Source organism: Protopterus annectens, chromosome 2.part2, assembly GCF_019279795.1.
Source record: "Protopterus annectens isolate FY-2018-M chromosome 2.part2, PAN1.0, whole genome shotgun sequence".
NCBI lineage: Eukaryota > Metazoa > Chordata > Ceratodontiformes > Protopteridae > Protopterus > Protopterus annectens.
Genome location: NC_056730.1, coordinates 408,574,935 through 408,602,548, shown reverse-complemented (window position 1 = coordinate 408,602,548; position 27,614 = coordinate 408,574,935). Strand labels below are relative to the sequence as shown.

The window sequence follows — 27,614 nt, the reverse complement described above, 5'->3', positions numbered from 1 at the left end:
TAACAAACAATAACATCACTGACTCTGACTTCTTAAACTTTAAAAATCTTTTTATACAACCTATAGTTCTATAACTATCATTAACCAACTGGCTGATGATATTAGAAAAATTCAAAGCTGGATCTACTCATATACCCGGGTCCTTAAATGAATCTACCGTTTCAATCACTGAAGTGCAGTATTAAATATTCACCTTTGGTTTATGTTTCCCAAATCACATATGCTTAGTTCTTCATGTATTTATCAGCATATCATTCTCCTGTGCCAAATTGTCAATTTAGTCAAGTTCTTTTGCAAGCATGCCACATCTGTAACACAGGTAATCAGTTTATCCAATTCAATTTCAAGTAATTTGCATACAGACTGTAGAACACCTCAGATGATAAAGATAGGTCTGAAAGATACAATCTAAACAAGTATGGGCCTAGGACAGAGTCCTGTGGGACAACCTAATGTAGCCAAGAATTTCACCTGTCCAATTGGTGTATGATACTTGCCATGTTCTACTTGTAAGCCATGTAGCTATCCATCAAGAGTACATCAATACCTACTTATTCTAATTTATTGACCAGTGTGTTGTGTATGACCCTGCCAAATGTTGATGTTAAATCTATTTAAATTATATCACAGTACAATTTTTTCATTCATAGCCATTATATTGTTATAGAACATTATGTTACAGGTGGGAACAGATCTATTTTTAACACATGCATACTGACATATGGTTTCAAGTCCCAGCCTGTCCAATTCTGACAACTTATCCAATATTTTTCCACAACATGAAAGTAGACTTAAGGGTCTGTATGACTTTAGGTTTGCCCTACTCCCTTTCCCTTAAAGACAGGTTTTATTGAACGCACGTCTCCAATCTTGAGGAATCTCTCCATATTTATACGTAGGATACTTCTGCATTTTATTTTGTTGACAAGGATGGATACCTGAAATTTCTCTTGCAGCTGAAAATCCCTGCCATGACATCATGAAAGACTGAACCCAGAATGCCTCACTACCTTAAGTTAATGTATAGGCTACTCTACTTCTGTGCTAAATGTATCAGCAGGAGTTCCTTACTTTCAAGAAAGGCAAGTTATCAACTATATATTGCAGGTAGAACTTACATTGTCATGTGGGGACATAGTAGTGAAACCATAATATAAGAAAGAAGCTGCTCTTCTAAAGAAGCAGAATTGTTTGCAGATGTATGCAATTACTGTTCAATAACTGCCATTGTGCCACTTTGTGGGTGTAGCTATGGAGGAAAAGTGAGTTGACAATGAAGTTAAAAAAAATCAAATAATATATATATATATATATATATATATATTTTTTTTTTTTTGCAAAATCACTTGCAACTTAAACATGAGGATAACTGGAATTGAAATTAACTGTAAGACAAAGATACATCAGAAGAGTGACCAATGCACAAAAATCTTTATCTACAGACCAGTTTGTGTATTTTCACTTGTAGATCATGCAATATATTTTTTACTATTACTTCCAGGAGATTAATTTATTTGCTGTAACTTGGTAACTGCATAACTGGGTTTACCAACTGAGCATTTACAGCCACAACCCAGGCTCCACAGGACCAACAGTACAACTGAGGAAGCAGCAAACAGTACATTTGCAAATGCATAAGCAAATATGGAAGCAAAACCTCTAAACTGGCAGTATAATTATAGTAAATGTAATAAAAAATAGGTACAATATTTACATTCATTCTTAGTATTTCCTTTATGTAATTGTGGATTTTGAATAGTACAAGACTTACAAAAGAAGATTTATTTGCCTTAGAAATTATCTGTATTTGCTTTCACAATAGAGGATGATATATTCTGCAAGATGATCCTTCAGTTTTGCTTTTGAGCTAATGTTTTTTGATATCACATTTCAGTTGGAAGAAGATTCCATGTTGCTAGTCAGACTTTGGTGAAAACACACTCACCTACAGCTGTATCAAAGTACGCTCTGGCCACAGTAATCCTGTCATCCTGAATTTCCCTTGGGGAGAATGACAGTTGTCCATGGACAGAGTAAACCTTAGGGGAGTATTATAACTTAAAATAATATTATGCTAAGTACCATTTTAGTCCCAAGTACAGGTTACCATTAAACGCCCTTTAGGAGATCACAGTGGTAGATGTTAATGGCCATTAGTAATACAAAATGAAATTTTGTTTTCTGACTGAGCGAAGGAGAAGGACATACTAAAATCTTAGGAATGAGAACACTTCTGAGGAAATACTCCTCTAGCAAAGAAGAAAATTCCAGCAGCATTGTACTGTAAAACAAACAACTCACCAGTGAACAAGAGCTATGCTGCTGCTCTTGTCTTGATTTGGTTAACTGTCTTCTGCTGAAAAGTATAATCCTCAGCATTTTTCCCAGTTAAACTTATTTCATAAAACTTTCTGCTTAAATTTTGCAGAAAAGACTAGGACATGTATTTCAGAGAATGAACATCCTGAAAATAAAGTATCAGTAGGAAATCTCTCAGTGAACAACTGAAAAGGTAGCAACCCTAGTACTAGAGGAATTGCCAAATCTTCCACCATTCTATTCAGCAAAACAGTGAGAAATGTGGGAAAATGGCAAAGAAACTGCACAAACAGGCACAAGAAAAATGAAAGTTATGTACTTACCATAACAACAGATCTGTGTTGTTATTTTTGTCCAGTTCAACATTTGGGTTGTTGGATCCAACCTCAGTACCATACACCAGAGTACTGGATATGAGAGCTCTGACTCCTCCCCTACCCACAATTCCCTCCCTTCATATATCAAAAATCATGCAATGGAAAAGGATCTAAAAATATTCCATACTAAAGGAATATCATATGTGGCATAAGCACAAAGGGTCTTAGCAGAGGTCTATCCAAGCTGAAGATGATGTAAAACAGCAACCTGGAAGGGCGAAGGGGTGAGGGATGTTGAAATGGATGATAAATGAGAACACTGGCTTATCATTATGGTAAGTACATAACTTTCATATCCAATGTCATCTATTTTCATCCAATTCATTGCCTGGGACAGATTTCCAAGCTGCCTAAAAAGGGCCGGGGTGGACTCGAGGAAAGACGTTCCTGAGAAAGGATGGGCAAGCTCTGAACTGCACATCCAATTTATAATGATATAAAGCTGCGAGCTGTTGACCAAGCTGCTGCTGTATAGATGTCACTGATAGGAACTCTGTTTGTAAATGTTGTTGAGGTGGCCACTGCTCTGGTGGAGTGAGCTTTATGCTTTGAATGCAAAGACAACTCTTACGTTTTATATACAAAGGAAATGAAATCTGCCAAACACTCAGAAAGTGTGACTTCTGATACATGTTGTCCTAGTTTCATTTTGGAAAAAGAAACAAACAGCTGGTCTGATTTTGTGATGTGTCTCGTATAATTAAAGTAAAATCTGAGCTGTCTGTGGACATCTAATATATGAAGGAAGATGTTTACCATTGGTAGAAGAAACTGGAAAAAATACAGGTAAAGCCAATGTGTTAATTTGTTTCAGATGCCACCTTTGGGAGAAAGGAAGGATTTTTTCTTAGTGAAACACTATCCTTGTGGAATATGAGAAAGGGTAGCTTGCATGAGAGTGCTTGCAGCTCAGAAATTAGTCTAGCAGAGGTGATGTCAATTAAAAAAATGGTCTCCCAGGAAAGGGATTTTAAATCAGCTAAAGCCATGTGCTCAAAAGGTTTTTGAGTCAATGTTTGAAGCAACGATATCCCATGGAGGGACTGGACAGGCGGTCCCAAAAAGAAAGTTTTTTTGAGGAAAGCTTTAGCTATTCTAAGTGAAGCAACAAATGAATCATTATGTTAAGAGAAACTGCCTAAAAAGTTGCGCAAGAAATTCCAGTATTGAAGGGAGAGAGTTGAAAAAGGGTCGGAACCCTTTGAGGATCCCCAATTTGAAAATTTTTCCATTTGCTTTTAAGTCTTTTTTTGTTAGGTTCATAGTCATAGTTTCAAGGCTATCTATCTGCCTAGGGCATTTTATAAGCCTAGCCAGAGTGTGTGTGGCCACCCCACCCCTGAGAGAATACTATACCCATTAGTTTGCTGTGCCTATGTCCAGCAGTGATACAGAGATGAGTCCTTCTGAGAGGATATATGACTACTGAAGAAATAATCCTGGCATCTCCGGCCATCGTTAAAACTGGAGAACCATGCAGTTAATTTTAAGGTCTGAGGGTCGGGCAAAGGCATCATGGATGGGTGGCTCAGTAGATCTGGAATGGGATCCAGCACCCATGGTGGATACAGTAAGTGAGATCAAAGGAAAGGGAACCATACCTGCCAAGGCCAGAATGAGGCAATGAGGATCACCTTGATCTTGCACCTTGGGACTTTCTGAATTAATTATGTTAGGAGAGGTATCAGGGGAAGGTATATAGGAGACCTGTGGGCCAAATGTGGACTAAAGAATCTCTTGGTGACTGGCTCTGTGGAGGAATGAGGGCAAAATGACCACCATATTTGTTGTTTAGGTAGGAGGCAAAGAGGTTGCAGCAAGGTTGACCCCAGTAGCGGAAGATCTCTGTTGCCACTGTTTGAGAGACCACTTGTCAAGTAATAGGATACATCTGCACAACAAGTCTGCTAGTATATTCAATGTCCCAGGAATGCGCGTTACTACCAGAAAGTGATGGGAAGACATTGCCCATTGCCAGACTCTAATGGTCTCCCAGCAAAGAGGATATGAACATGTCCCACCTCATTTGCTGTGGTACTATACCGCTGGCATATTCTCCGTCTGGATGAAAATCACACACTTGGGTAAGAAGTTATGAAACGCCTGCAACACTAGGAGGGCTGCTCTTATTTTCAAGACACTGATGTGACGTTTGGTTTCATCTGATAACCATGTCCCTTGTACAGTCTTCCCTTTGAAATGCACCCCCCACCAAACCCAAGAAGGGAAGCGTCCATGGTTACTGTGGCCTGGAAAACAGGTTGGCAGAAGGGTTTGCCCTTTACTACTGATGGAGAAAATATCCACCAACTTGTATGGTTTCTGCATACTTGAGTGAGATGGATTCTGGTATGTCGGAATGAATGCTCTGTGACCACTGGACAGTGTCCATTGTAGTACTCTTATGTGGCATGTCACTCAAAGGACTAATGTAAATAGTAGAAGCCTTCAGGTCTATTAGATGGCAAATCAGTCTTGCCTGTGGACTGGGATGATGTATCATTTTAAAAGCTATGAGTCTTAACTCATTCCCTCCAGTAGAGCTCTGAGTGTGTACCTTTAACTCCTAGTGAGCATCACACATTAAAAAAAAAAAGTTATCACCTTACTTTTTTTTTTTTACCCCTATACAGATTGACAGACATCATACAATTGTACAATTTATCATGTATGCTTCAATGCTTCAAATTAAAATTTTCTTGTATGTTGTATGTAATGGTTTGTTATTATTTATGCAAACATGAATAGGCAATCAAGCAGCCTAGAGAAGCAGTAGTACTCTTAACTGCAGAAACACCTGGAGATGTCACTCGGCTGTAATGAACACTGGCCCCTTGCAATGGGAAATTTGGTAACTTGTTGAACTGTGTCCGTTTGGTATCCTATAAATTCTATTTGCTACGTGGATAACAGTTTGCTCTTCATGTGAATAAATGTTATTTCCCAGTTGGTCTGCAAGTCCGAGAAGAAAGGTATGGCGATTCAATAGCAAATGCTTGGAGGTAGCAGTTAGGAGCTAATCATCTAGGTATAGGAAGACTTGGATCCTGTGCAGTCATAGATGAGCTGCTACCACTGCAATAATCTTGATGAACACCCAGGGAGCTGTGGTAAGACTAACTGGAAGTGCACTGAATTGACAATGATTGACTCCCAGCCAGAAACAGAGGAATCTCCTGCACTGTCTTCGAATTTTGATGTGGTAGTAGATATCTTACAGATCCACAGAGCACATCCAATTGTACTTTATCAATAGAGGTAGAATGGACTGTACTGTGGCCATCTGGGACTTTGTCTGTTTGATATATTGGGTGAGATGCCCGAGATCCAAAATTGGTTTGATGTCCCCTATCTTCTTTGGAAAGACAAAGATTCTTGAATAGACTCCGGATTCTAAATGGTCTTTAACACTTCTGTGGCTGTGGATTCCAACTGATTTGGTGGGTGTAACAGGAATCTTCGATCTTGTCTCCGGGGAAAATAAAAAAGGTACAGTATAGCCTCTGCTTATCATCTTTAGAATCCATGAATCTGACATTATGGCTTGCCAGGTTCAAGGGTTTAAGGTTAAGCATTCCCCAACTGCCTCCAGAGTGCAGCTCTGACAGGGAGGCTAAAAACATTGAGCTGCCTCAAAGCCAGTTAGGTCTGTCTGTATCTGCTGAACTGAATGAAAAGAAATGAGGTACAGAATCCATTGAGAGTCTGAATGAATCCAAACTTGGTGCACACACCTGTCTTCTTGGACCAGCTAAAGCCCTTTCCACAGCCTCGAAAGCCAACTCTGTTACTGCAGCTGAGGAAAAACTTCCTCTGTCAGCTGACTTGGGGAGTTTCCACAACTCTAATAGAGGTTAGTTCCAAGGAGGAACTTGGAGCCAAGCTGTTAAGCGTCGCAGCACTGAGTGGAAGGAATGACTCCAAAAACTTTGGAGTCAACTCTGTTGATGCTCTAACTCTGAAACTTCAGCTCTGGGATTTGTCTCAACCCAAAAGCATTGCAGTTGAAAGTGTAAGGGAAGAAGTTGAAGCTGAAAATTCCAGGGCTATCAGATCTGACAAAAGTGCACCAGAAGAGTGAAGACCCATACGCACCAATTCCAAGAAAGGAATCTGTGTTAGAACAAGGTGAGACAGGGCAAATAGGTCCACTCCCAGCCCTCCCATGTGGGGTAGTGCCAGGAAAACTCCAGCTGACTCTGTGTCCTCAAGAATTTTCTCATTATCGGGTCGACTTCTATGTTGGTAAGACTTCTGGTGGAACATCCAGACCTCAATGATGAAGCTACAAATGCAGGTTTCAAAGGTATCTTCTAGAAGCTGGAACATTGGTGAATGTAACTTGAAGCTTACTGGCCCTGGGAACAATGTAGCTTTTTGCGAGGAAATTTGGATCCAGGCTGCAGATGGTTCAGACGGCCTCAAAGACTTGGGCGCTGGACCCTGGAGACCTTTTTCTAGACTTCTCTGCTTTTTTTTTTTACCTGCTGACTTCTCTTGGTGCTTCTCCTTAGGTCTTTCTTTTACCTTCTTTCTCTTTTCAATACAGGGAGATGTAGAAGGCTGTCGAACTTCAGATGATATCAGATGACATCATGGTAGGCTCTGTCAGACAGGGAAGGAAGCCTTTAAGCATTAACCTTTTTTCCTGCTTTGGAGGGCTCTGGATCTGAAGGCATTACAGATACTACAACTATCCTGAAGATGAGAGGCACCCAAATGACAAACACAAACAGAGTGGATGTCTTGCACAAAAACAGTACTTAGATTCTAAGTATAGCAAAAACATATTCTTTATATATGAAAAATATCTATTAATGTCAAAAAAACAAAATATATAATTAACTGATTTTTATAAGAGGTTAAATTTAAAGCAACACTGTTAGAAGGTTCTGTAAGAGAAACACTTATAAAAGGGTATAAATTCCAAAAACTACCCACACTAGGCTAAATGATAACCCAATCCTAACTCTGAGCTAAAACAGTATAAGGAGAGGGAGGAGCACTTAATATAAACAAAATTTGCTTTCTCTTATCTTGAATGCTTGGAACTCTTGGAGAAAACAGCTGGTTGAACAAAAGGCAAATGAGATCCAAGGTAAATCAGTTAGGAGGAGGTAACTGTGGGGAAGGGAGTCACAGCTCTTGGATCCAATACTCTGGTATATGATGCAGAGGTCAGATCCAACAAACTAAACAATGAATCAGACGAAAATAGACATCAGATAAGAAGTTTTTTTTTCTGCATAGGCAAAGGTTACTGAAGGTTCCAAAATAGGAAAAATGTCAGTAAAGTTTTCACTAAACTACCAACAGTCCTGCAAAATCTACAACTAGTACAGTCTGTGAGACAAAACTTGGTAAGAAGACAACTGTCTATAAACAGTTAATGTGAGGTGTTACATGTACCACATGGAGCCTAACAACTAGACAACAATTAAGAACATTATCTCACCTACAGTGCGGCACGGATTTTAGGGACAACACAATGCATATGCTACTGTCAGCTGTACATACCTGCATACATACAAATACTTCAACCACGATCATTAATGCCTTTTTAGCTTGCCAATATACCAAAACACTTGTTCCCATAATAAGTATCCAGTCTGTTCAAAAATATCTAAGCTAGTACTTGCTTTAATGTGATTTGGAAGTCTGTTCCATGCATCAGCTACTCTTGTCAGAGAACCAATTAGTACACTTCTCATTCCTATACAAACTTCTACATATGTTGTCTGATGATTCTCTAGTACTTTTGTTAATCCCAAACATTCCCAGAGGTAGTTGTCACTAAATGCCCTATATACCTGAATATGATGATCTATTAGATATCTGTAAGAGACACTGTACAAGTTCAGATATTTTAGTCTTTCATAATAACTTAAATTTTCACATCCATGAATACCCTTGGTATATTTCCATTATAAGAAAAAATACCACCTCAACTCCAAAAGAAAAAAAACAAAACAAAATTGAGCATGTATCCAAACAGCACAACACCAAACTGGAACCTTTTTTTCTTATTTTATTCTTCTGGTACCTCAGTCTTTCACCTTCAAGGGAATAATTTTCATCACATCATCACTCCATTTAAATAGTCAGCTCACAGGTTCAATTTCATTACCAACAATTTATATCAATTACACATTTAAAGCAACACGTCTTTTTACCTTACATTCACATCCTTATTTAAATATTTTTAACATTTATATATTAAGGTTTACATATTTCACTTCCTAAAAATTCAAATTGCTATCAATATTCACCCCCTTGGCTGTAGAGCTTTAAAATTTATCATCTTGCCTTCTAATTTACTTAATACATTTTTGAAGTTTCCTCCACTGACGATAAAAGGACATGCTAGTACACTAAAGAAAAAGTCCTTATTATTTCCCCCATGGGCAGCTAAAAATTTTTCGGCTACTGGACTAACAGTATTTCCCTTCCTTATGTCCCCAGGGTGCTCCAAAATTCTTACTTTGACTTTTCTCTTGGTTTGCCCAACATACCATTTCATCTTTTTAAACCCACAGCCTATAATATAAATATCCCCCTGCGAATTAATCAATGGAGGAAAAAGACGTGTTGCTTTAAATGTGTAAGTGATATAAATTGATGGTAATGAAATTGAACCTGTGGGATGACTATTTAAATGGGGTAATGATGTGGTGAAAATTATTCCTTTGAAGGCGAAAGGCCAAGGTGAATTGCAGTGAAAACCCTCTTTAGCTATGTAACATCTGCCATTAATGTTCCAACTATCCAAATTTTTTACTTTTTCACAAACCATATAGTTTCCACAAGGATACATACCAGTTCTACCACTGGTGATTATTCACCTTACCATCATTATTTAATTTTTCTTTTAAATTTCTATATCTACCATACAAAAAAGATACATAATCCGGGAAAAGCTGTCCTATACTCACATCCTCTTTTATCATGTATCAAAATTTTCTAATAATATTCTCCATTACATCAGAGAAAGGGGAAAATTTCATCACAAAAAATAGTTTTCCTTCTTTCAATTCAGTCTTAGCTAAATTTCTCCCTTCCTTTCTCCCTCGTATATATTTTTTTCTTCTGTATCTCTCCCCTTTACTACATTTTTTAGTCACTAAAACAATTTCTTTTGCACTTTGTAACAAATCCTCACTATATCCCCTACATTTTAACCTCTCATGGGCATCCAAAATGTATCTTTGTTTTAATCCCTCTTCCGAGGTATTCAACTACATATGTTTAAACTCTCCTATTGGCAAAGCCCTGATTAAATGTGGGGGATGCATACTTGCATGCAAAAAATTATTTACTGCAATCTCTTTCCTATGTGTTTTGAACTGTATGGTATTCTCCCTATGTACATAAAATTCCACATCTAAATACATGATTTTAGTACCATTAATCTTTAAGCCATCCTCTGTCTGATTCAATTCTTCCATAAATTGCAAAAAAAAAATCTTGTTTACCTTGACATATAAAAATTAAGTCATCAATAAATCTACCATAATAAATTACATTCTCCATGAAAAAACTGTGTATACAAAATGGTTTTCAAAGTCTCCCATACAAACTATTGCATATGAGGGGCAAATGCCACCCCAGATAGCTGTGCCTCTTTTCTGAAGAAAAAAACAGTTTCTTCCATCTAAATAATTATGTGTTGGGCAAAACTCCAACAAGTAAAGTAAAAAGGAAGTATGAGGTCCTTCCCCCATCATTCTACCTACTGCATCTAAACACTTCGTCTCACTATTTGTGTAAAGTGAGCTTACATCAACCGTAGCCCCAAAATAGTCTTTTTGCCATTTTAATTTTTTTTCAAACTCTCACATACCTCATTTGTATTCTTTATATGTGATGGCACCTTACCTAAATACTTCTTAAGATGAAACTAAGAACTTACCCACATTCTCTAAATATGATCCTATCATTGACACAATGGGCCTTCCCCGGGGGGGGGGGGGGGGGGGGTCTAAGTTCTTATGTATTTTGGGCAAGGTGTAAAATTTCAGATCTCTTGGTTCTTTTAAAATCAATTTCTGAATATTATTATTCAAAAATCCCAGCCTCTCTCTCTCTCCCTTTCCAAAATTTCTAATAGCTCCCCATTAAAGTTTAACACTGGGCTCCTATCCAACTCCCCATACTCAGCTGTAGATGTAATTAAGTCCTTCACCATTTTATCATATTTAAATACATCCATTACCCAATTTCCTCCCTTGTCAGCTTGCCAAAAAACATAATAATTTAATTTCAACTTTACTTCTTGTAAAGTATTCCACTCAAGACAAATTATACTTTTTTCTTTTTTCAAAAATAACTCAAACTCATGTTCATTCTGACTACATATTACATATTCAAACATTTTAATACTCATAGAAATTTTGGGAGGCATAAATTGACTTCTATTGGAAGAAATGTATGGAACTTCCAAATGGCCATACCCAGTTTCAAAAACATTAACTTCCCCAGCTTGCACTGAAGTCTCACATCCATTATTGTTATCAAAAATGGCTTCTGTGTCAAATAATGAAATTCAAAAGTTCATCATGATCTTTTCCTCTTGTTGTAAAATGTTTTCACATACAGGATTCTTTTTTCCAACATTTTTATCAAAATACACTTTCAAATATAATTTTCGACAAAAAATGTTTTGCATCTAGAATAAAATCCGCCAAAGATGGGAATCTTGTAGGGATAAACATAGGACCCAACAGCATACCCTATTTAAATTGGAAGTCAATTCTAATTTAGACAAATTCACTATTCTCAAGCTGTTTCCATCTTTGGCAGTCACAGTCCTCAGATCATAAATTCTAGTACTTTCATCAGCATCTGAGTGTGAAATTATAAACATTTCTGCTATTCTCTTATCTATCACAATATTTTGTTCAACAATCTTAGACATATTTTTTCCTCATTATTTTTGGTTACATTATAAACATTTTGATCGGAACAACAGACTTGGAAATGCAACACAAATTTACATCATTTCGATCATATTGTCCAAAAATACTATCAAAATCATCAAGTCCCCTTTTAACAGGGGATTCACTTGCCTCAACAGTGGTTACATTATTCATAGTTTCATGCCATTTGATATTTTGTCTATCAGCAGATCGTATAAAGTCAAAAGTATGTTCATTTTCACTACAAGCACAGAAAAAAAAAGTCACATTCTTTTTTACTTTACTTTGTTGCCACTCTAATTGCCGTTGTTCTTCCCATTCCGTCTGCCTTTCCGGTAGAAACTCCTGGAATATCGTTGTTTTGGGGAACGTTCTTCCCCCAACTGTTGTTTAAAACCATTTGTAGCCTCACCAGATGAAATTTCCTCAAATGACATGCTCTTCTTACTGCCTGCAATGGTTTCTGTAGAGGACAGGGAAGAATCACGAATCCCTCTCCTGGAGGAAGTTCCGCCCCTTTTCTTGCCCAATCGCTTATTAGGATTGGCAAAGTATATAGTATTATTCTGAAAGTCCCCAATATCTTGATTACGTTTTTTCTAAGTAGCATATTCTTTTCAACATTCTGAATACGCTGTTTAACTGTTATTTTTTTTCTTTGTAGCTCACTTCCAGAAATTCACTTTGAAGGGTTTCCTGGAGAGCCACAATTTGTTTACGTAATCCATCTAGCACTCTCTGATTGTGTTTTACCAAAATTTGTAACCAGTTTAATGTGCATTTAAGGAGGCTTCTTGCCACTCCATAAGTAAATCATCTTCTTCCTCTAGAAAGTCACCAGCAGGCAGTAAATTAATATGAAAACTTCTCTGTGTTACGTTCAATGCAATAAACTTCTCTAACAGTTTTATGTCAAAGAAAACAGTCATCTCATTAGACAAAAGTCTCTCCAATTTATCGAGGCACTCAGCACGGCCTGTCATCAGCACTGGCTCCCCATAAATCATCTTTAGCCATTTTTAAGTCTCTCTCACAGAGAAAATCAGCAAATAAAGTACCTCTAGGGGTTTCCATGTTACCTGAAACGCATGCAGATGACCCATTGGCTACTGATGCTTGCTCCATACTTTTTCCAAGAAAAAACACCACCTCAACTCCACAAAAGACAAAAACAAAATTGAGCAAGTATCCAAACAGCACAAAAACAAACTGGAAACTTTTTTTCTTATTTTATTCCTCTGGTACCTCAGCCTTTCGCCTTTAAAAGGAATAATTTTCATCACATCATCACCCCATTTAAATAATCATCCCACAGGTTCAATTTCATCACCATCAATTTGTATCAATTACACATTTAAAGCAACGTATGTCTTTACCTTACATTCACATTCTTATTTAAATATTTTTAACATAAGATTTACATATTTCACTTCCTAAAAAGTCAAATTGCTATCAATATTCATCCCCCTTGGTTGTAGGGTTTTAAAATTTATCATCATCTTACATTCTAATTTACTTAATTCATTTTTAAAGTTTCTTCCATTAACCATAAAATGAATGTGCTAATACACTAAAGAAAAAGTCCTTATTACTTCCCCCATGAGCAGCTAAAAATGTTCTGCTACTGGACTAAAAGTATTTCCCTTCCTTATGTCTCCAAGGCGCTCCAAAATTCTTACTTTGACTTTTCTCTTGGTTTGCCCAACATACCATTTCATTTTTTTACACCCACATCCTATAATATAAATAACCCCCTGTGAATTGGTCAATGGAGGAAAAAGATGTGTTGCTTTAAATGTGTAATTGATATAAACTGATGGTAATGAAATTGAACTTGTGGGATGACTATTTAAATGGGGTAATGATGTGATGAAAATAATTCCTTTGAAGGCAAATGGCTAAGGTACCAGAAGAATAAGAAAAAAAAGTTTCAGTTTGGTATTGTGCTGTTTGGATACCTGCTCATTTTTGGTTTTATATTTCCACTGTACTCTTTACAGTTTACTTATGCTTGTTTTTTACAGGGTTTCCATATTGTTATTCCATACTCAAGTTTGGGTCTAATGTAACTAACAAACAATTACTTCATTATTTTTGATTTGCTAGACTTTACAAATCTTTTTATACAACCTACAGTTCTATAACTATCATTAACCAATTGGATGACATGATTAGTAAAACTCATAGCTGAATCTACCCATATAACCAGGTCCTTAAATGAGTCTACATTTTCAATCAGTGTGTGCTGTATTAAATATTCACCTTTCAATTTATGCCTGACAAATCTCATATGCTTAGTTTTTGATGCATTTCTCAGCATATTATTCTCCTGTTTCCAAACAGTCAATTTAGTCAAGTTATTTTGCATACATGCCTTATCTGCAACACATGTAATCAGTTTACCTTAATTTCAGGTTGTTTGCATATAGACTGTAGAACACCTCAGATAGAAAAGTTAGATCTGAAAGATACAATCTAAACAAGTATGGGCGGAGGACAGAGCCCTGTGGGACACCCTGACTGTAACCAAGGATTTTGCCTGTCCAGTTGCTGTATGATACTTGCCACGTCCTATTTGTATGCCATACGGCTAACCATCTTATCAAGAGTACATCAATACCAAATTGTACTAATTTATTGATCAATATTATGTGTATGACCCTGTCAAATGCTGAAGTTAAATCTATATAAATTCCATCACAGCACAATTTTTCATTCATAGCTATTATATTGTTATAGAACATCACGTAACCGGTGGTAATAGATCTGTTTTCAGCATATGCATGCTTTCAAGTCCCAACCTATCCAGTTCTGACAATAACTTATCCAATATTACCTTCTCCATTATTTTTCCACAAACTGAAAGTAGACTTAAGGGTCTATATGACTCTGGGTTTGTCATACTCTGCTTTCCCTTAAAAACAGGTTTAATAACTGCATGTCTCCAATCTTGAGGAATTTCCCCATATTTATATGACCTAATGAATAATAAACATAATGGTGCTGTAAGTTCATGCTGAAGTGTTCTCAGGTCATTGTTACTAATTTCATCTCCTCCCTGCTCTTTGTTTAGATCCAGTTTGTGCAGTTCTTTTTCAATATAATCTAATTTGTTTCCAGTATCTGGGGTTACCTGGATGTCACTAGGGCAACCTACCACTCCTTTTGTGGAGCCAAACTGTTTTTGCATAAGACTTTGTAAATATATCTTAAACCTAACTTGTCCAGTACATACCAGCCTGTGCTTACAAAGGGCATTGTTCATATTTTTATTTTCTACAGCGTAAAGATTTTCATATATATGCTTATGTTATATAAATCACTGTTTCCTTCCAAAATTACCCAATTTTTTAGACACTATTACACACTTTTTGACGTAAGGATCCAAAATATGACACTCCGGAATGTGAAAAATTGCAACCCTTATTCTGTTAGTATGCAGAAAGCACCACTTGTTTTTAAAGTAGGACATAATATGAAGTATTTATTTGAACATCCATTGTCTTTGAAGGTGAAGAGTAAGGGGACTAAGAAATGTGGAGTATGTAATTATTGTGTACACATTTTGAATGAACCTTTTATTCTGTTGGGTGAATTTCAATTAAAAATATTTCTTGTTAGTGTCAAGTGTGGCAGCAGTGGGTTAGTGTATGTAAGTGTATGCCAAGGGTGTAAGGGGTTTTATGTTGGTAAAACTGAGAACACATTACATAAGCGTATATATGAACATCTTTACAGTATAGAAAATAAAATATGAACAACGCCCTTTATAAGCACACTCTGGTATGTACTGGACAAGTTAGGTTTACGTTTGGTATTTCAGAAATTATTAGTAAGGACCCCAGGGGGGAGACCGGGCTAACAGTATTTGTAAAAGTGAACTCAGATGGCAATTGAAATTAGGTGCCAAAGTCCCCCAGGTATGAATGAACATCTTTCAATAATTCCTGTGTTAAAGGATAGAGCTCTTATTTTGTAGACAAGGACTCACATTTTTATATTTTATACATTTTTTACATTTTATGCTTATTTTTCATATTGAGCAGTGAAGGTCTGCATATTGACATTTTTAGTTGTGCTATTTAAAGAAGTACTTTGGGAGGCACTTTGGTTTGATAAAGTACAGTATTTACAGGGACGAAAGCGCTTGCCATTATACTGCTTTGCGTATTTGATTCACTTCGTTGGAATTAAACATTTTTATCTGCAATTGTCCTGGACATTAATTCATGGTGGTTGGCTTGTTTATGACCAGGTGGATTTTTGGTTTATGAAGTGTTTGCCTTTTTCACCTTCACTCTGTTCTTGTACTACCATGGCATCTACTGCTAACCCCTTAGCCCAATACTGGTGGTCCTCTGGAGCGGAAAGAATTTTTTCCGATCTCCTGGGGATTGGCTCTATGGAGTAAGGGGTCTTCCAAGCCAGCTGACCGATCAATTTAATAAGATCATCAGCGGGAGTAGTCACCTACGAAAGTAGCTGGGCGAGCAGCAAAAGCTTGCAGTTACACTGACTCCTCAGAGGTAGGGTCTTTGGGCTTCCAGTCACCCCTCTGTTTCATTATTTCTAGAATGTCTCTAAAGGAGACATCTTCTGTGGCTGAGTGGAACCCTCCCCATCATCGAAGTCCGTGTCTTCTGTGACATATTCTTCAGGGGAATTTAAGTGCTCCCTCTTACACGTCTTTTTCCAAGGGCATCTCCTCAGTGGGAATCTCTGAGGAGGACTCAGAAGAGGGGCTCTGTGCAGGGGTATCCTGCAGCTTTGGCGCTTGTTGACCGGGTGTGGAAGTTGGCGGCAGCTCTGGGCGAGACAGAGTCCCGGAATAATACTCCGATATGGGAGGGGCCAACTGAGAACCTGCAAAGGCTAATGCCCTCTCCATAACCTGGAAGGCAGGTCCCCCTGAAGAGGGATGGGAGCCTGGAACAGAGGAGGACAACTTCGGAACCGTGGTCCCATCTCACTCCGGGAAACCTACCACCGAAGCAGGAGCCAAGGAAGAGCCCACTTCAGCCAAACTTCAGAGTCAAGGATAACACCGAATAAAAAACTGCAGCCAATCTGAGACCCTCGGATCTGGCAGCGGAGCTATGGCCCTGGCACTCAGGAACTTAAGGTGGACCATGAAACTGAAGGAGTAAAAGTTGCCAGCATCGGAGCAGCAGGAACCAGAGGAATCAGAGTTGTAAGCTCTAAGCCCTCAGAGAAGGTTAGAGGACGAAAGTTTGGTGGAGTCCTAGGAGAGAAAGTCCCATCTCCAGAAGGGAGTGGGGCCTGGGAAGAAATAGAAACATCCCCTAGCCACTAGGAGCTGATCCACCAACCTCAACATCGACTTCAGTCAGACTCCTGAACTAATAGACAGAGAAGCCTGAGGCACAGTCTGGTCCGTCTAGGAATGGACTTAGGAGTTGTCCCACAAAGAGGTCAACCGAAGGGCACATTGATATTCAGTTTCAGCACAGGGAGTTGTATTGGTTCCAAAATTTCTGGTAGTGTCATAGGTGGAGCTGGTACTGACGGGGAAGCTACAGTTGCCGGTACCAAGGTGGCCGGCACAGAAGCCTGTGGTGTTGAGGTAGTTACAGCAGATGGTGCCAAGGAAGTTAGTTCCATAAGTTTCTTAGTCTCAGACTTGGGTTCCACTGGAGGAGTGGGAGCCGAAGGTGTTTCTTGGCTGCCAGAGCTGAAGTGGACGCTGGCACTGAATGGCTTCTCTTCTGTCCAAGTTCAGATTTAGAGGAAGAGGGGGAGGAAAGTGAGGATGTGTCAGACTTGGACAGAGCCTCCTCAAAAGAAGACTTAATTAGACCTTTTAAAATCGATTTGTTTTTCCTTTCGCGGGCCCAGTGATTGAACGCTTGACAAATTGTACAGTCTTAATGGAGATGCGCTGGGCTCAAGCAGTACACACTAGAAGAATGCCCATCAGAGAATGGCATTTTCCTACCACAACCTTGGCAATGGTTAAACCCAGTTGTCCCTTTGGATTTATCCACCATGTTGACTATGGAAAACAACTGTTAACAAACAACACACTAAAAACGAAGTGCGCGCGTGAGCGCACACACACACAAGGAACGGTTACCAACAATGGTAGGCCAGAACTTTAAAAAAAAAAGGTAGGGAAAGTGCTACCAACAATGGTAGGCAAAGGATACACTTCAAGGTAAAAACAGCACACTCAGTCATTGAAAGAAAGGTGAGATAGAAACTAGATAAAAGACAAGGAAAGAACTACCAGCGATGGTAGAGAAAAACATTGAAGTGTAGAGGAGAGGGATAAACAAAAAAGTAAGGCAAGTGGGTAGAACGAAACTCAGGTTTAAGAATATATAAATAAGTAATAGTACAGCAGAAAAATTAGATAAGAAACTATGAAAAACTAGGAGAAGCTATGAAAATTTTACTTAGTTGATGAGAGTATGGCTGACGCTTCTTGCGACAAGAGCAGCGAACGAGATCCAAAGTAATCTGGAGAGGATTATTGTAGGTAGAGACTTACCTCGAGAGTTTTTGGCTTGCATGAGCTACAGAACAGCCGAGCCGGTTCCAAGGATTGGAACAAAGTCCCAAAGGTCAAGGATAAATGAAGATTGATATCAGATTTTTATGTTTTTCATTGATCTAGTTGGATCAATTCTTGGAAGACAGCCTCGCTCAATTTCCATTTGTGACAGTCTATCCTGGTCCTGCTCAGCTTGTCTGCCACTTTGTGTTGTTCTGACAACATGCAAGATGACTGGAGGATTAGAGAGTGCTGAAGAACTAACTATGAAGTGACCATAACCGGCCTGCATACAGGATAAAACCTTGTGTCCCATTGCTTGCCGACAGACCGCATCACTGTGTGGTGTTTGTAATCACCAGGAGAGATCCTGGAGACCATACACAGATCACAGCCAACAACTGTATGACATTTATGGGATTGTCTGTTTGAAGATTCCCACATGCCATGCACCTTTAGCCCCATGGAAACTGAGTCTCCCCAAACCAAATCAAGCTGTCTGTAATTACAGACTAACTTGGAGGTTGAGAAAAAAAAGAGACCACCTGCATTTGCATACATTTTAATCTCCACCAGTGCACCCCCCCCCCCCCCCACCACCACAAAGCCTGAGACTGGTATCTGAAAATCCAGACTATGCAAGTGTTGTGTCCATGTGATTTTTAGATATCATTGAATCTTTATCATGTGTAACTTGAAAAAAAGATCCATGAGAATCATAGATGCTCTAAACCAGACAATCTTGAGAAACTCTCTGACTGAAGTCCGAGACTGAGTTCAGTATATCAGGAAGGTTTCTAGATAAAACTTCTTCTCCTGAGTCAAAATGGCCTTTTGCTGCACAGTGTCTAAGACATCCTGAAAGACAATCCTGTAAGACAGGGGTCAAGGAGGATTTCTGAAGGATTATCTAGAATCACAGACTAGTCACAAGAGATATAAATAAAAGTTATGAATTTACCATAACGATAGATCCATGTTGTTTGTTTTTTGTCCAGTTCAGCTGTGGGTTGTCAGATTTGATGGCATCCGACCTCGGCACTGAGGAGGAAGATCTTGCTTCAGGACTCTGACTACTCCCCTGCCCATAATTTCCTGTGCTCCACCTAATCACCTCAGATCATGTTTGCTCTGCTTAGAAAGCCAAATGACTACCACAAACAATAAAGTTAACTAGTATCAGCTAGCAAATCATCCTGAAGGCATATAGCAAAGTACATTTCAAGCAAATGCAAGAGATGCCTAGTTAATCCTAACCCAGTCTTCAGGAATACAAATGGCAGTTTTGGAGGGCGTTGGCAGGTAGGATTTTGAAATGGACAAAAAACAGACAACAAATCTATCATTACAGTAAGTACATAACTTTTGTATCCAATGCTGTCTATTTTTATCCAGTTCAACTGTGGGACAGATTCCTAAGGTCCACTAAGGTCTGGGTGGACTCATAGAAGGATATTCCTAAGAATGGTAGTGCCAAAGAATGAACAAGATCTGGATTGTTCATTCAATTTGTAGTGAGAAATAAAAGTGCAAACTGTAGGCCAAGTAGCTGTTGCACATATATCATCAATAGGAAGTCGGCTTGCAAACGTTGCCGATGCAGTCATAGCTCTGGTTAAATTTGCTTTTGATTTAGATTGCAATACCAAGCTTTTTTTCGTATATACAAAGGAAATACAATCTGAAAGCCACCTGGACAATGCAACTTTGGAAACTCACTTCCCCATCTTCGGTTTTGAGAAAGCGACAAACAATTGGTATGAATTCCTGAATGGTCTTGTCCTGTGAAGGTATATGTAATGTATTCACCTTTAGCAGAAAATTTTGGGAAGAAAACTGGTAAATGAATAGACTGGTTCAAGGTAGATACACATGCCACCTTTGACAGAAAAGGAGCATTGGTTCTTAAACTCTAAAAAATTGCATAGGGTGGTTTAGAAGAAAGGGCTTGTAATTCAGAAATCCTTCTGACTGAAGTTATTGCTACTAGAAAGAGTTTTCCACAAGAGAAATTTGATGTCTACTGAAGCCGCAGGTTCGAAGGGTGGTTGAGTTAATTCCTGTAATATAATGGTAATGTCCCAGGGAAGCACTAGGTTTCTAATAGGTGGTCTAAGAAGAAAGGTTCCCGTTAAGAAGGCTTTTGATATTTTTAAGGAGAGTATGGAGGAATTATCCAAGCCGACATGGAAACTGGGAATAGCTGCTGTCTCAATCCCTGAATAGCTAAACCAGCCTGAAATAACAGTGAAAGAAACTGCAGAATAGTAGGAACTAGAGCTAAGAATTGATCTAGATCTTTAGAAATTGCCCAAACAAAAAACCTTTTCAATTTGCTATGATAACCCTTGGTGGTAGAGTTTTTCTGTGAAGCAGTAAGAATGCATACTACTGACGAGGAAAGACTAGCATCTCTGGCTAATGCTAAAATTGATGGAACCATGCAGTCAGCTTCATGGGAGTTCTGATCCGGAAGAGGCAATTAGGATGGGTGAGAAAGGAGGTCTGGAAAGTGGTCCAGCTTCTAGGGTGGATACTAGTACAGGCCACAGGTAGGGAAACCACATGTTTTGAGGACAAAAGGGGCCTAATAAGGATTACCCAGTCCTTGCACATCCTTGCTTTCTGTATATATTTGTTCATTAATGGAAGGGGAGGGATGGCATAGAGGAGATTCTAGGGGCAATGATGGACAACAGCATCCCTAGATGACTGTCCCTGTGGAGGAACTACAGCAAAACAAGTGCTACGCTTGTTGAGACAGTAGGCAAAAACATCGCAGCAAGGCTGCCCCCAATGACTGAATATCTATGCAGCCACTACTGAGTTTAGGGACCACTCATGAGGCATCAGGACACATCTGCTCAATTTGCCCACTAAAACAATGGACTCCCCTGGGATGTGCATTGCTATGCGAAAGCACTGCAAAGACATCACCCATTGCCATACCTTCATGGCTTCTCGACATAATGGGTAGCAGCGTGTTTCTCCCAGTTTGTTTAGATACCAGACTACAGACATACTGTCTCTGTCTGAATGGTTATCAAATGCCTGGGGAGATTATCCTGGAAGGCCTGCAATGCTAGGAGGATCACTCTCATCTCCAAAAAACTGATGTGGAGTTTTGCCTCTGTCTGCAACCTGGAGTCTTGGGCACGGTTTCCCTCGAAGGGTCCCTCCCCCACCACAGGAGGGAAATGTCCATCATCACTACTGCTACAGGGAAATCCCTTACAAAAGGAAGCCCCTCTGTCAATGATGGAGATGTTATTAACCAACATGCATGGTTTCTGCAAGCTGGAGTGATTTGTACTTTTGAATGAAGACGACTGCAAGCCTGTGACCACTGCAAAGCTAAGGTCCACTGAAGCAATCTCATGTGATATCCCACCAAGGGAACCAACAGAATGGTCAAATCCATTAAACCTAGCTTCCGAAGTATTAGCCTGACAGGGAGAGAATGTCGTCTCATGAGAGTTGAAGCTATCAGTTGGATGGAAAGCACCCTGCCAGGAGGAATGCTGACTGAGAAGCTGTATTCAGGTGGCATCCAATGAATTCTACAGTTTAAGTAGGAATGAGTTGACTTTTTCCATGTTGATGGCAATGCCCAATTCCTGAAGCAACCACAGCAAGACCTCTCCCTATTGATACAATGTTAGATCCGAGGTTGCTGTTAGCAGCCAATTGTCCAAATACAGGAAATACCTGGATCTCTAGCAGATGCAGCCATGCTGCTACTACTGCCATCATCCTGATGAACACCCTGGGGGCTGTGGTGAGACCAAAGGGCAGCACCCTGAGCTAATAATAATTGGCTCCCAGACTGAACCGTCTGTTCATGCCTCTGGGGCAATGTCCATTCTGCTGTCTTACTCCTCTGCCACAGGGAGGCCTATCACTAGAAATCTCCTGGTAAAATCCCTCTGATTTCCTGGACTACATAGTCTTCCCAGACCTCTGATTCCTAGAAAAGGATCTCTGAGGTGGAGAGACGCGGATTCCAACATCAAAGAGGGTCATAGTATCTTGCTGGCTTCAAGTCAGTTTCCTTGACCTTAGGACCTAACAAAGTGAACCCATCATAGTGGGCATTACTAAAGGGCATCTTGAAACTGAGACGTCACAAAAATGCATCCAAAACTGCTAGCTTACCGCAATGTCAGTACCTACTGCCCTCCCTGTGCCATCAGCTGTATTAGAAATCACCTGTATGGGCAAAGTCCAACGAGGAATAGTCTCGATAATTGAGATTCTGCTGTGCTCGGGATATCTGCTAGCAGGAACCCTGAGAGAGATTTGGAGATCTCTTTGGTCAAATCTATCTGAAATTGAGTGACATGTGCTAAATAGTTCAGTGCTTATAGTGCAAAAGACACCAAAGCATACATCCATTTCCCCAAATGATCCAACGCACTTGACTCTCTATTAGGAGGCTGGACTGAAGTGTTCTCTTCCAAAAGTTCTTACTTGGCTGCTGCAGCAACCCCCACTGTGTCCACAGGTGATCCCTTGCTCCAATGTTTTCTGTCTGAAGATGCTGACAAGATTTTGTTGGGCTTCTCTGGAATGGCTTCCACCACATAATGATCCTTCCATGCCTGCTGTGCCATGAGGTTGACTAAGAGGTCAACCGGAGCTACCAGCCAGGATGTTGATGGGCCAGAAGCAAAGGCCTCTAGGAACACAGACTCTTCTGGAGAAGGAATTACGGTGGATCATCCCCACTTCTGTTTCATCAACTCCAGGATTTCACCGAAGGTGATGTCTTCAGGTGGTGATTTGGGGGATCCTTCCCCTTCAACAAATTCCACGTCATCAGTGATAAACTCTGAAGAGGAATTGATGTGCTTCCACTTACACGTCTGCTTTCTGGAAACTTGCTCTGTGGGAACATCAGAGGGTTCTGAGTCAGACTGAGGGATTATCAGAAACACCTCCTGGGGTCTTGGTTCTGGCTGCCCCTGTTTAACAGAATGATGATGGATGGAGTCAGATTCAGTGCGGGGTTCAGGTGGCGTAGGTCTTGATTAAGATATCTTATCCATCAGAGTAAAGAGGACTCCCTGAAAAGCCTCAAAAGCCAATGAAGCTATCTGCTGTGAAGGGATCCTCTCTGATAGCGGTGGTAAAGACCCTTCAGAACCAAAAGGCCTCGATTGCAAAGCAGATCTCGGAACTGAGCTATTGAAAGCCGAGGCACCAAGAAGTAGGAACGGTTCCAACAGTCTTGGTGTCAACCCCTCTTCCCGCTCCCTGGTGCCGAAGACATGGATCTGAGAGTCTCCTGACTCTGAACGCATCAGAGCCGACAGAGGAAGGGATCCGGTCGTACTGGTGTCAGAGTGGATTAAAGGAGGGGTGGCAGGTATTGCACTCGGTACATGCAAGGGTGATGGCACCAAGAGAATGCAGAGATAAATCTGAGCTCTATGGAACCTCTTCATCACTCTGTCAATGTCCTGCTCTGAAAGGCTCCTGTAGGACTGGGTGGAAGAAGAGGAGGAGGAAGTTCTGGAATGTTTCCTATCTTGTAAAATGGGTGAATGCTGGGGCTTACTGGTGCTGGTGAGAACCAGGGCTGATTAGTGGGCAAACAGATTTGAGTAGTTGATGGATCTGATAGTCAAGGATCTTTGGATCATGTGCTTGAAACAGGTGCCAAATCTGGTGAACTTTTCTTTGATTTTTCTGGTTTGTCTATATCCATCTCTTTTTCCTTCATTTTTCCTAGGATTTAAACTTTTCTGTCTCACTGCTGGATGGAGAAGCTGAAGTAGAGGGACTAGGCTCAGCAGGAAGAATCCCTTTAACTATTAGCTTTTCTTCCTTTGCTGTAATGCCCTAGTGCAGAAGGAAGCACAAGCTTGACATGGGGTTTCCAGGTATTCTGCCCCTAGGCAGTATACACATTTCTGGTGAGGATCCTGTGGGGGCAGCCTGTGCCCAAACTCAGAGCATTTTTTTTTTAATCCTTGTGTCTCTGTCATGTTAGATCCTAATTAGTAATATGGAATTATCAATCTAATATAACAAACTGAACACAACAGCAAACATCTCAAACTGAACAGCTAAATACTTTTAACACTACTGATATATTTATTTATTTATTTCCAGTTTGATGACCAGGGAAGTCTGTTTTCAGTGGAGGCTCAGAGAGAAAAACTCCACAGTACAAAATACAAGTAAAGATACAAATGTAACACAACAAAATGCCAAATACAAATACATATCCAAGTCAAAGAAGAATATTTACAATATTCACATAGGAAAAAATTATATTTATCGTGTTGTGAACAGTAAAGTTTGAACCATGCTTATAATAACCTAGATAAGCAAGTGAGATTTCAAGATTTAGAAAGGTTGCAGATTGGAGGGCAGTATTAGTACCTACATGTTAAAAAGTGTAAAGTTGATGGAATAAAGCATGAAGATAGTTGGGTTAGAAGGGAGGTAAGAGAGCTAGGCTGGAAAAATGCAGGTACATTTCCATTTAGAAGAGAGATAGGAACGAAGCTGTGTTTTAAAGTTATCCATGTTCTGCACTGTCCTTAGGGTGGAAGGAAGAGAATTCCATTTTTTGGCTAAGGAAAAAGAGAGGAGGAGTTGTCCTGGAGGACGGTTAGGTGTGTAAACACTAATTAAGTTTTGGTGTTTAGATCTGAGAGTTCTATTTGGAACATAGGGGAGTAGGACGTTTGTGAGGGCGGGGCATTTGGTGGGGATGAAGTGTAGTCTGTGAGCTGTGGTAAGTTGGAGGTAGTCCAGATAGTTTGGAAGTTCTAGCCAATTTATAGAGTGGAGGGCAATACAGTGATGGGAGGAGTTTTTGGCGTTGGTGGCAAATTTTGAAATTTTTTTACAATCATTTTCTAATTTGGAAGTGATTGAGATGGATAGGTTGGGTTAGCATGGGAGCACCATACATTAGGGAGGGAAGGAGGTAAGTAGAGACGAGAGTATGTCTAGTAGGAAGTGAGAGGAAGCAATTGTTCCTGTATAGCATACCAAGTTTTTGGTGTTTTTTTTTTTATGTTTTGATGTATGTGGTTATAAAATTTTAGGTGCTCATCTATAGTTACACTGAGTAATTTATTATAGGGAAAGACTTCAATAGTAGTAGTATTTTGGCTTAAGACTTGGAAGGAGGTTTTGTCAAAAGGGAAGGATTTTGAGTGTGGGAATATTAATAGTTTGGATTTGTTTGCATTTAGGGAAAGGTGATTTTGGAGCATCCAGGCCTTGGTGGTCAAGATGGTGGTCTGGGTCTTAGAAGTTCGGGGAGGTTAGCGGCGGAGCAGACTAAAGTTGAGTCGTCTGCATACTGGATGACTTTGGCATTGGGAATGGCAGAGTGAAAGGTACTGATAAAGATATTGAACAACACTGGACTGAGAATGAATCCCTGAGGTACACCGGTAGGGGTACGGAGAAAAGTAGGTGTCTTTTTTTCATTTCACAGCCTGAGATCTATCAGACAAGTAACTTGAGGACCAGGATGGAGTACTTTGGGAGAGTTGGGTTTGAAAGATGGCTCAGAAGATGGGTATAAACAGTATCAAATGCTTTTGAGAGATCTAACAGCACTGTGGATACTATTTTCCTTGAATTTTGGGCATGATTGACTATCTAGGAATGAGAGAAGAGCTGTTATAGTGTTGTGCCTGGGTCAGAATCCATGCTGGGTTCTGATGAGAAGTTGGTTTTGAGTTAGGAAAGGCATAAACTGGAAGGAAATGCATTTTTCTAGGATCTTGGAGATTGAGGAGAGGATAGCCATGGGGCGGAAGTTTGAGATATTAATGTTTTTGCCTCCTTTATGGAGAGGTAGAATAAAGACTGTACGCCAGAGTTTGGGGGCGTAAGATTCCCCTATGGATATGTTCATACTAGGCTATCTGCCCTAGGGCATTTATAAGCCTAGCCAGAGTGTGTTTGGCTTTCGCCACCCATTTCAAATTAATTTCGCTATGCCCTTTTTTGAGGTTAGTATACTGTGGCTCTGTCTAACAGTGACACAGAAGTGATACCTGGGGTAAACCTACGATCCCCCATCCACTCATCAAGATTCCTCTTGAAGAGAGTCAATGAGGGACTCTGCCTAACCTGGAATGGGATTTTATTCCAGAGTGAAGGGAGCCTCTGGGTTATGAATTTGTCCCTCCAGCATGTCCTATTTATTTGAGTGCTGAGGTTCAAGTCTCTCGAGTGCGTAGCTCGATGGGATTTGGATTTTCTGAGGTGCAGCATGTCCATTAATTCCGGGTTGGGCATGGCTTTATACGTCAGGCACAGATCGCCTCTGAGCAGGCGGTATGCCACTGAGTAGAGCTGGAGTTTCTTTAACCGGGCAGCATATGGCATCATTTTGAACCCTTTGATCCTCTTGGTGAGGTACTTTTGGGGTCTTTCCAGTTGCTGCAGGTGTCTGGTAAGGTACATCCCAAAAGGGGCATTGTACTCAATTATGGGCCTGATGAGGGATGAGTAAAGAGGCACGATGACCTCCCCTGATCTAGATGTGAATCCCTTCATGATTAGGTGGGCTATATAAAATGTTTTTCTAACCACATTGGCCACGTGGTTGCCAAATGAGAGATTGCTATCAACTTGGGTCCCCAGGTCCCTAATTACTTCTTCTGTACTTAATGGATTACCACTTATGTGGTAATTTGTGGGCACTTTGTTTTTGCCAAAGGGGATGACTATACACTTTTTGGCATTTAGCTTGAGGCCATGGTTCTGGCACCAGTTGTCTGTTTCTATGAGGCCCTTTTGGAGGATGCTTGTGTTGGCTGGAGAGTCGATTATGGTGCCCAGTTTGCAGTCATCTGCGAACTTGGTCAGCCACAGTCCTTCCGTGTTGGCCTGTACCTCTGAGAAATATATACCGAACAAGAGAGGTCCCAGGACTGAGCCTTGTGGGATGCCACTTGTAACTGGTTTGGAGTCTGACATGGCTCCAGCAATTCTAACCATGTGGGTTCTGTCCTTGAGCCAGTTTGCAACCCATCTAGTGACATAGGGGTTTATATTTAAGCTGGTGAGCTTATCTATAATGCCCAAGTGGGGTATTGTATCGAAGGCTTTTGCGAGGTCCAGGTAGGCTGTGTGGACCACCTTCCCCTCGTCAATCGCCTTGGCAACTATTTCAAAGAAATTGACCAGGTTTAAGAGGCAGGATCTGCCCTTAACAAAGCCGAATTGGGTAGGATCCAGTGTCTGTAGGTCCACAATATCTTTATTTATAAGGTCCATGATGATCCTTTCCATAGCTTTGCAGACCAAGCTAGTCAGGCTTATGGGGCGATAGTTTCCGGGATCTGTTGAGGCACCACCTTTGTGGAGAGGGACCACCGTTGCTGTACGCCACTCTTTGGGTACATATCCTGTAGTAAGGCTGAGATTGAGCAGTAGTTTTATATTTGGGTTTAGCTCTTCTTGGAGTTCATGTAGGACGCAGCCCGGGACACAGTCTGGTCCCATTGA

At 40.1% G+C, this 27,614-nt stretch overlaps 1 long non-coding RNA gene across 1 annotated transcript in view; it reads right to left on the bottom strand.

The window, feature by feature from the left end:
* LOC122795649 overlaps positions 1-27,614 on the bottom strand; it is a 299,581-nt gene that overhangs the window by 109,917 nt on the left and 162,050 nt on the right. The window lies entirely within an intron of this gene.